This window comes from Phodopus roborovskii, unplaced genomic scaffold (assembly GCF_943737965.1).
Source record: "Phodopus roborovskii unplaced genomic scaffold, PHOROB, whole genome shotgun sequence".
Taxonomy (NCBI): Eukaryota; Metazoa; Chordata; class Mammalia; order Rodentia; family Cricetidae; genus Phodopus; species Phodopus roborovskii.
This window is the reverse complement of record NW_026126480.1, coordinates 20,628,196-20,635,276: the sequence shown is the minus strand read 5'-3', so window position 1 is coordinate 20,635,276 and position 7,081 is coordinate 20,628,196. Positions and strand designations below refer to the sequence as shown.

The window sequence follows — 7,081 nt, the reverse complement described above, 5'->3', positions numbered from 1 at the left end:
AGGGGGGTCTCTCTCTAAGTCACCCATGCCTGCTCTCTGCTCTTCTCACAGAAGGCTTTGAACTTGCCACCCTGATGTCTCCTGAGTAACTGGAAGTAGAAGCCTTCAACAGACCCATCTCTTCCTTGGTTTTGTTTTGTTTGTTTGTTTTGCAGTTTAAGGAGTTCCTTTTTTGCCATATTTATTTTTTTGTAGTCAAATACTAAACCCAGCACCTTCTGCACCTTTTACATTGTATACATTCTAGATCCCATTCCTAACCAATCATTTACATTGTATACATTCTAGAGCCATGGTATCTAACCCATCAATCACACTGTAGACATTCTGGATCCACAGTGCCTAACCAATCATTTACATTGTATATACTTTTTAACCTGAGAACATTTACATTGTATATATTCTGTGCTGAGAACATTTACATTGTATACATTCTGTGCTGAGAACATTTACATTGTATACATTCTGTGTCTGAGAACATTTACATTGTATACATTCTGTGTATACATTGTATACATTTCACCTCCTGAACTTTATGGCAGTGCCCGATTATTTACATTGTATACATTTGTGCATTCTCTCCTGGTCCTGTGGCCCACCATCTTCATGTGTTTGAGTAATAGTGATGACGGTTCTGAAAATCCCTGTGAGCATACTGGACATACATCTTAGTATGTGGGATCCTGCCAAAAGGCTCATGGTCATTGAAACAAGACTCAAAAAACAGCATCCACAGCTTTCTGAGCCTCTTCTCTACTGATGGTCAAACAGCTAAGATAGAAACAACAGCTCTGTCCCATACACAAGTCCGATGGTGCTGTTTTAATCCAAAATGCAACCTGAAGATTTCATTCAGAAGCGAACAGTCCCCACTGAGGCTTGCGGCTCGGATTTCTGAGCACGCCAAATGTTTGACATCGGTAAACCAGTGGACATGAGCCCAACAATGATCGAACATGTGGATGAGCTCGTGGGTGACGACTCTGCTCATGTGAGCCTGACTTCGGATGTTATTCTGGCACAAAACAATCTGAGACGTTGAAGAGTCAAACCCTCCCCTGACTTTTTCATCACAGTCTTTGCAAGAGAAGTGTATCCCTTTGTTAACAAACAGCACAGCCTGAGTGTTTCGTGGCATCCAGTAGAAGTTTAACATATGCGTTTGTCTCTAGCGTCTTGAGCATGGGCGGGCAACTCCATCCCAGGTGAAGAGATTGAAGAGGAAGCTCTGCTGGTGCTTCCCTTGGGCCTGCAGCTGGGGCGAGCTCTGGCCAGAGTCCTGTCACTGCAGCAGTGGCTGGTCCGCCTCCTCCTGCTCCTAGGTCCCTTCAGCTAACCCAGGGACTCCGCTTCCGCCCAGAGAGCATGGCAGGCTCACGGCTAGCAGCTCCTCTTCCTTGGTTTTTAAGGGGAGGTTTAAACTAAAGTACTTTAAGAATGAGATACCATGATGGTGGGGATTTTCTTTGTATTTTAGCAAAATTTGAGCTGAGCCTTGAGATTGAACTGTGCTTTGTTCTTTTTGGACCTGATGGTAGTTCTGTTTGCACAGTCTTAACTACACAGCCCAGCTTGCTGGAACTCAAGACTCTGTCTCAGCCTTCTCGGCGATAGAATTCCAGATGTGCACCGCCATACCTGGCTCTCAGCTTTGTGTTTGGAAATTTTAATGACAGGGTTTTTGTTTTGTTTTATTTTAATGTGTATGAGTTTTGCCTGCATGTTTATATGTATACCATGTGCATGTCTAATACCTTTAGAGGCCAGAAGAGGACATCAGGTTGCCTGGAACTGGAGTTATAAGTGGCCATGAGCTGCCATTGAGTGCTAGGAATCAAATTGAGGTCCGCTGTAAGAACGGCATGTGCTCTTGACCAATGAGCCATCTCTCTAGACCCTCTTAGGATGTTTTTATTATGAGGCTGTAAAGTTGTTCTCCCACCCCGATACGTTCTGAGTTGTTATAACCCCACCCTCCGATCCAGCCTTCTTTCCTCTTCCTTCACCATGAGGACAGGAGGAGAATGTCCCCTTGTAATGACAAAGAACATGTTTGACAATGCCCTTCCTTCATGCCCCTCTCCAGCCATGCCCTGTAACAGCTGGTTCTAGCTCTGAGGTAAAAGGAGCAGCTCGGGAATCATATCTAAACTTGCTGATTGTACCCACTGGAGATACAAATGATTTTCATCCAGTGGCTGTGATAACCCCTAAGTTTATATCTGTGGGGCTGTTGGCCATGAATCCATTTTCCACTTAACCCAGCAATATCTTCTAGTACCCTAACTTCTCCCCCCCAAAAAAAAAACCTCAATTTATGAAATGCTCTTTGCACTGATTTTAACAATTTGCTGGCTTTCTCACTAACTGACAACTATGCTCTACTGCCGTTTCCTGGGGTGGATATGAGTCCATGTCTATTCCCCCCCCCCAATCAGGGCACTACTCACAGATCACTGTGTATTGGGTATAACTTTCAGACATCTGCTGCTAAAAAGCCCCACACAGCATGGGAATGCTATAAGAGCTGTATTCCCAGAGCTCTCTGCCCAACTTGTAGACAGCTCCACTGAAGAGTCTTCTCCCTCCCCCAAAGGTGTTTGCTATTTATATGACCTTGAGGAGGGGCCACCTGAGTCTTACAGTCTCATGAGCTTCTGAAATTCCTTCCACTCTCTGGGAGGGAATGTTCCAATTAGCACAAAACATGACTAACATCTGTGACATGTATTCTCTCTCTCTCTCTCTCTCTCTCTCTCTCTCTCTCTCTCTCTCTCTCTGGCTTTGTTCTTTGAGACAGGGCTTCTCTGTATAGCTTTGGCTGTTCTGTAGACCAGGCTGACTTCTGCCTCTGTCTCTCTCAAGTGCTGGGATTAAAGGTGTATGTCACCACTGCCTGGCTCCTCTATTCATTTTCTATTAGCATGCAAATAATTGTTCTTTGGGAAAATTTCACAGCATCATTCCTCTGTGAATTTTTCCCATACATTGTCCCTGCTCTGTTGACATGGAACTCTGAGGTAGCCCATTTCCTCTTTGGACAGTACTTGTTCTTTTAAGACCATTTTATTTAGCTAGAATCTGTCTCTACAGTTTCCCCCTTCTGTTAATTCATTACAAACAGCAAGGGCTCTGGGATCAGACAAAGCTGGGCCCAGATCTCGGTCCTACCATGTTGTTGTTACATGACCCAATTGGGAAAGGTGTTTGATCTTTCCTCTACCCCGTTCTTCCTGATCCTCCAGTTGTGAGAATTAAATTGGGATGGCAACATGGAAAGCACTTAGCACAGTGCCCAGTACACAGTGGGTTAGTTATCTCCTTCTCCATCATTTTCTTTTTCACTCACTCACTCAATAAAGGGAAGCTCCACTGGTGAATGCTAGAGATGTGAACATGCATAACAAATAGCTCCTGCTCTGCCTATGAATGCAAATTAGCCAGAGAGAAAGAAATGTTTAAAAAGAAATTCTAATACAGCATGATAAGTACAACAATAGAATCCTGTAAATGCAGAAGAGAAAATGATTCGTTCTGAGGCAGAAGCAGAGGTTGTTGCCAAACCAGGCTTCCCTGCGAAGGCGATGCCCACGACGTGTTTGGAACAAGAATAAGGTCTTCCCTGGAACTCTTGGAGGGAAAGAAATTACAGATTAGAAAAACAGAATCTCAGGGTAGGGATTGACAGAATAGAAAAGACACAGAAGAGGTAGAGAGATAGATCTAGAAGGTTCATGGTGAACTGTGACACTGGTGAGCAAAGGAAGTGTAATTGTTTCCTTAAAAAGGAAAAAAAAAAAATGACAGAGCTTCTGAAAGATTTTGGACACAGGGTAATGGCATAAGTCATTTTTGAAAGATCATGGTGACATGATCCTTGAGAAATGAAATAAGACTAAGGCTGTAGGATGCTGTTGACAGTCCAGTCTAAATAATGAAGGGACAGGAGTAAAACTGAGGAATAGAGAGAGGGGAGAGGAAAATGCTTAGGAAACAAATATGGCCATGACCTTAACTTCCTTTATCACACCCGGGAGTCTTGTTGATAGAACAGGGCCTAAAGCAGGCCCAGAGGAGGTGGTAGGGATGGGCTAAGGCAGGGCCAGCTCATCTGACGATCAGGGCACCATCTACTCTATATTTTAAGAGCACTTTGTACTTCTTTCTATAGGAAGGACACTACACTTGCACACTGCTGATGGTTTGTTTCCAACAATCAATCTGGATAACATCCAAATGACTGACTCATGAGAAGTGTAAGACTCAGTGCCTTAGTGTTTGCAACCCCTGCCTCTGCTACAGAGAGGAGACAATAAGGAGAAAAAACCAAGACCACGCATGTCAGACACAGACTGCCTGCCTGACCAATAGGGCAGGTTGAGCTGTGAGATGAATGTCTGTCTGTCTGTCTCACTGAAGATGGGATGGGATGCTAATTCTCTGTCTTCTCAGATTGCAATCTCAGAATGAAACACAGCTGGAAGATTCAGTGTCAGGTTGTGTCTATGCATCAGACAGACTAGGCCACAGTAGCACATCCACAGAGGTAGCTTCAGGTGTAAAGCTCCAAGAGGATGATGAACACAGGGACAGACTGTTTTCCTCCATAATTTTCAGTAAGAAAATGCAAAGGTTACCAGCTGGTGTGTTCATTTCTTGTCACTGTAGAAAAATGACTAAAGCAACTTAATACCAGAAGCAACTTAATGAAGGAAGGGTTTACTTTGGTTCACATTTCTTCTGTCCCATAGCAGCAAGGATGCATGGTAGAGCAGGTCTTTGGCAGCTGTGGTATGTTACTGCAGCATCTCACATCCCTGATGGGACATGAAGCTGAGTTCAGGCTGGAACTAGATGTAGTTCACCCCTTCGAGGCCTGGCCTCAGTAGCCCACACTGCCCCTCAGCAGGCAACACTGCACTGCTATCATGGCTTCAGTCCCAAAGGAACTGTAATCTCTCAAACAGCTGTTCAAATGCATGGAGTCTATGGGGGACAGTTCATATTCAAACTATAGTGGTTGGGAACAGGATTGTATATGAGAATAATAGGCAAAGAGAAATACAGATGACATGAACAAAGCTCTGTGCCAGAGATAACAACAGTCATGTCCACTGGAGAGCTGGACACTCTGTAGCCCAGTGGGCTCATCTCAGCCCCTCTAGGGTCCTTATAGCCAACCTCATTAGCCCTTGAAGGTATCAAGGAAACAGACCCATCTAAAGGCACAGGTTCTTGAATGCAAGACCCAGATCTTTTCTTCTACAACCTTATTCCTCAACTCTTCCTTAATGACCAAGCCTTGTCTTTCCTCCACCTTAATTTTCTCCATTATACAAACCCATGACTGATTCTCAAGGTTCAAAGTCAGGTCATTACCTCTTTACAGTCATTTTTTTTAATGAATCACATTTATTCATTCACTTATTTATTTGCTTGCTTAGAGGAAGGGGAGGTAGGTGTGGAGGCCAAAGGACAATGTGCATGAATTTATTCTCTCCTCTGACCATGTGGGTCCTGGTGGTTGACCTCAGGGTATCAGGCTTAGCAGCAAGTGCCTTTACTCACTGAGCCATCTTGCCAGCCCTCTGCTTAAGGCTTAGCTATCTTCCATCATTCTCTCCCCCACCATGAAAACTTTAAGTTACTCTGAACTTCACTGGCTCAAAAGGAAAGAAAAATGACCATAAAACGTGACAGAAACCAGGAGGAGGTCACACAAGAAGACAAGAACAAGGAGACCCTATACTGTTCACTCGCTGGAAAAAGCAACCTTATATTAATTCATTAATTTGGGGATGACTCACCAGGACCCTGGCTTGGAAGGTTTGTGACAAGCTTATGTAAGCATCAAGAGGATCTACAGAATGCTGGGACCCACAGGCTAGTCCATGAATATCCCAGAGGGTGACTACATGTGGTCTGGGAAGACCAAGGTTCACCTTATTCATCTTCAAATCCTCAGACACCAGGAACTCAGCAGCTATGTATACAGTGAGAGGTATAGAGCATGTTCACAGAGAAGTTTCCAAGGTCAGGTCAGACTCTCTGTCTAGAGCCCACCATGATGAACAAATCAATGAGATTTGCTGGGGGTGGTGGATAAAATGGGAAGAATTTTACATTCAAAAGATCTGAAGAATCCAGAGCAAAAGTGGGCATTGCGATGAGACACATTCATAGAACCATCATGCCAGCTGATGAGAGATGCAGTTGGCAGCAGTGCTCTTGGGAAGCAACCACCACTCTAAATTGCCCATCAACTCAGGAATTTGAGGGATGAAGAAGCAGCTGTGAATGTACCTGGATACCAAGGCACAGCAGAGGAAAGCAATGGGACCATTCAAAGTGTGCTGACTGAGGACCGCCAGAGTCATGTGGCTGGGATTTCAGCTATGTTGAGAGGAGGGAAACTGAGAGCAATCGAAGCATGTGGGAAAGAGTTGAGAGATTGGAGGGGCTCAACATAAAGAATTATGTTTATCAGAGGATGCATTAGTGTGGTGAGATTTTGTTTATGATCTAACAAAGCTTGCCTGAAGATCAGAGTGGAGAGCTAAGCCACTAGTTAGTCACAGAGGCCAGGTATTGGTGGCACACACCTTTAATCCCAGCATTAGGAAGGCAGAGGCAGATGGATATCTGTGAGTTCAAGGCCACCCTTGACTACACTAGATTGATCAAGTCTCAAAGAGAAACAGAGCCAGGTGGTAGTGGCTCAGATCTTTAATCCCAGCACTTGGGAGACACATGCCTTTAATCCTAGCACTAAGGAGGAGGAGACAGGAGTGATATGGCTGGGTGGAGAGAAAATATAAAGTAGAATGAGACAGTAGCTCAGAACATTCAGTCTGAGGATTTGTAGAGACAGGACTTGCCCTAGTAAAACTAGTCAGAGGATTCAGTAGAGGGAAAAACTAGTAGCTGGCTGCTCTGCTTTTCAGATCTTTCAGCATTAACCCCCATATATCTGACTCCCAGTTCTTATGATTAAAATCAATTAGAATCCTGCTACCCATTAGTCTGCTTGGGTGGCTGTTATTAAGTGCCACAAACGGAGCTTTTTAAATCAAGAAAAATG

The 7,081-nt window shown here is 44.2% G+C and overlaps 1 pseudogene; it reads right to left on the bottom strand.

The window, feature by feature from the left end:
- Nucleotides 1-604: 604 nt before the first annotated feature.
- On the bottom strand, nt 605-6,162 carry LOC127227630 (mitochondrial inner membrane protease ATP23 homolog; annotated as a pseudogene).
- Nucleotides 6,163-7,081: the final 919 nt, after the last annotated feature.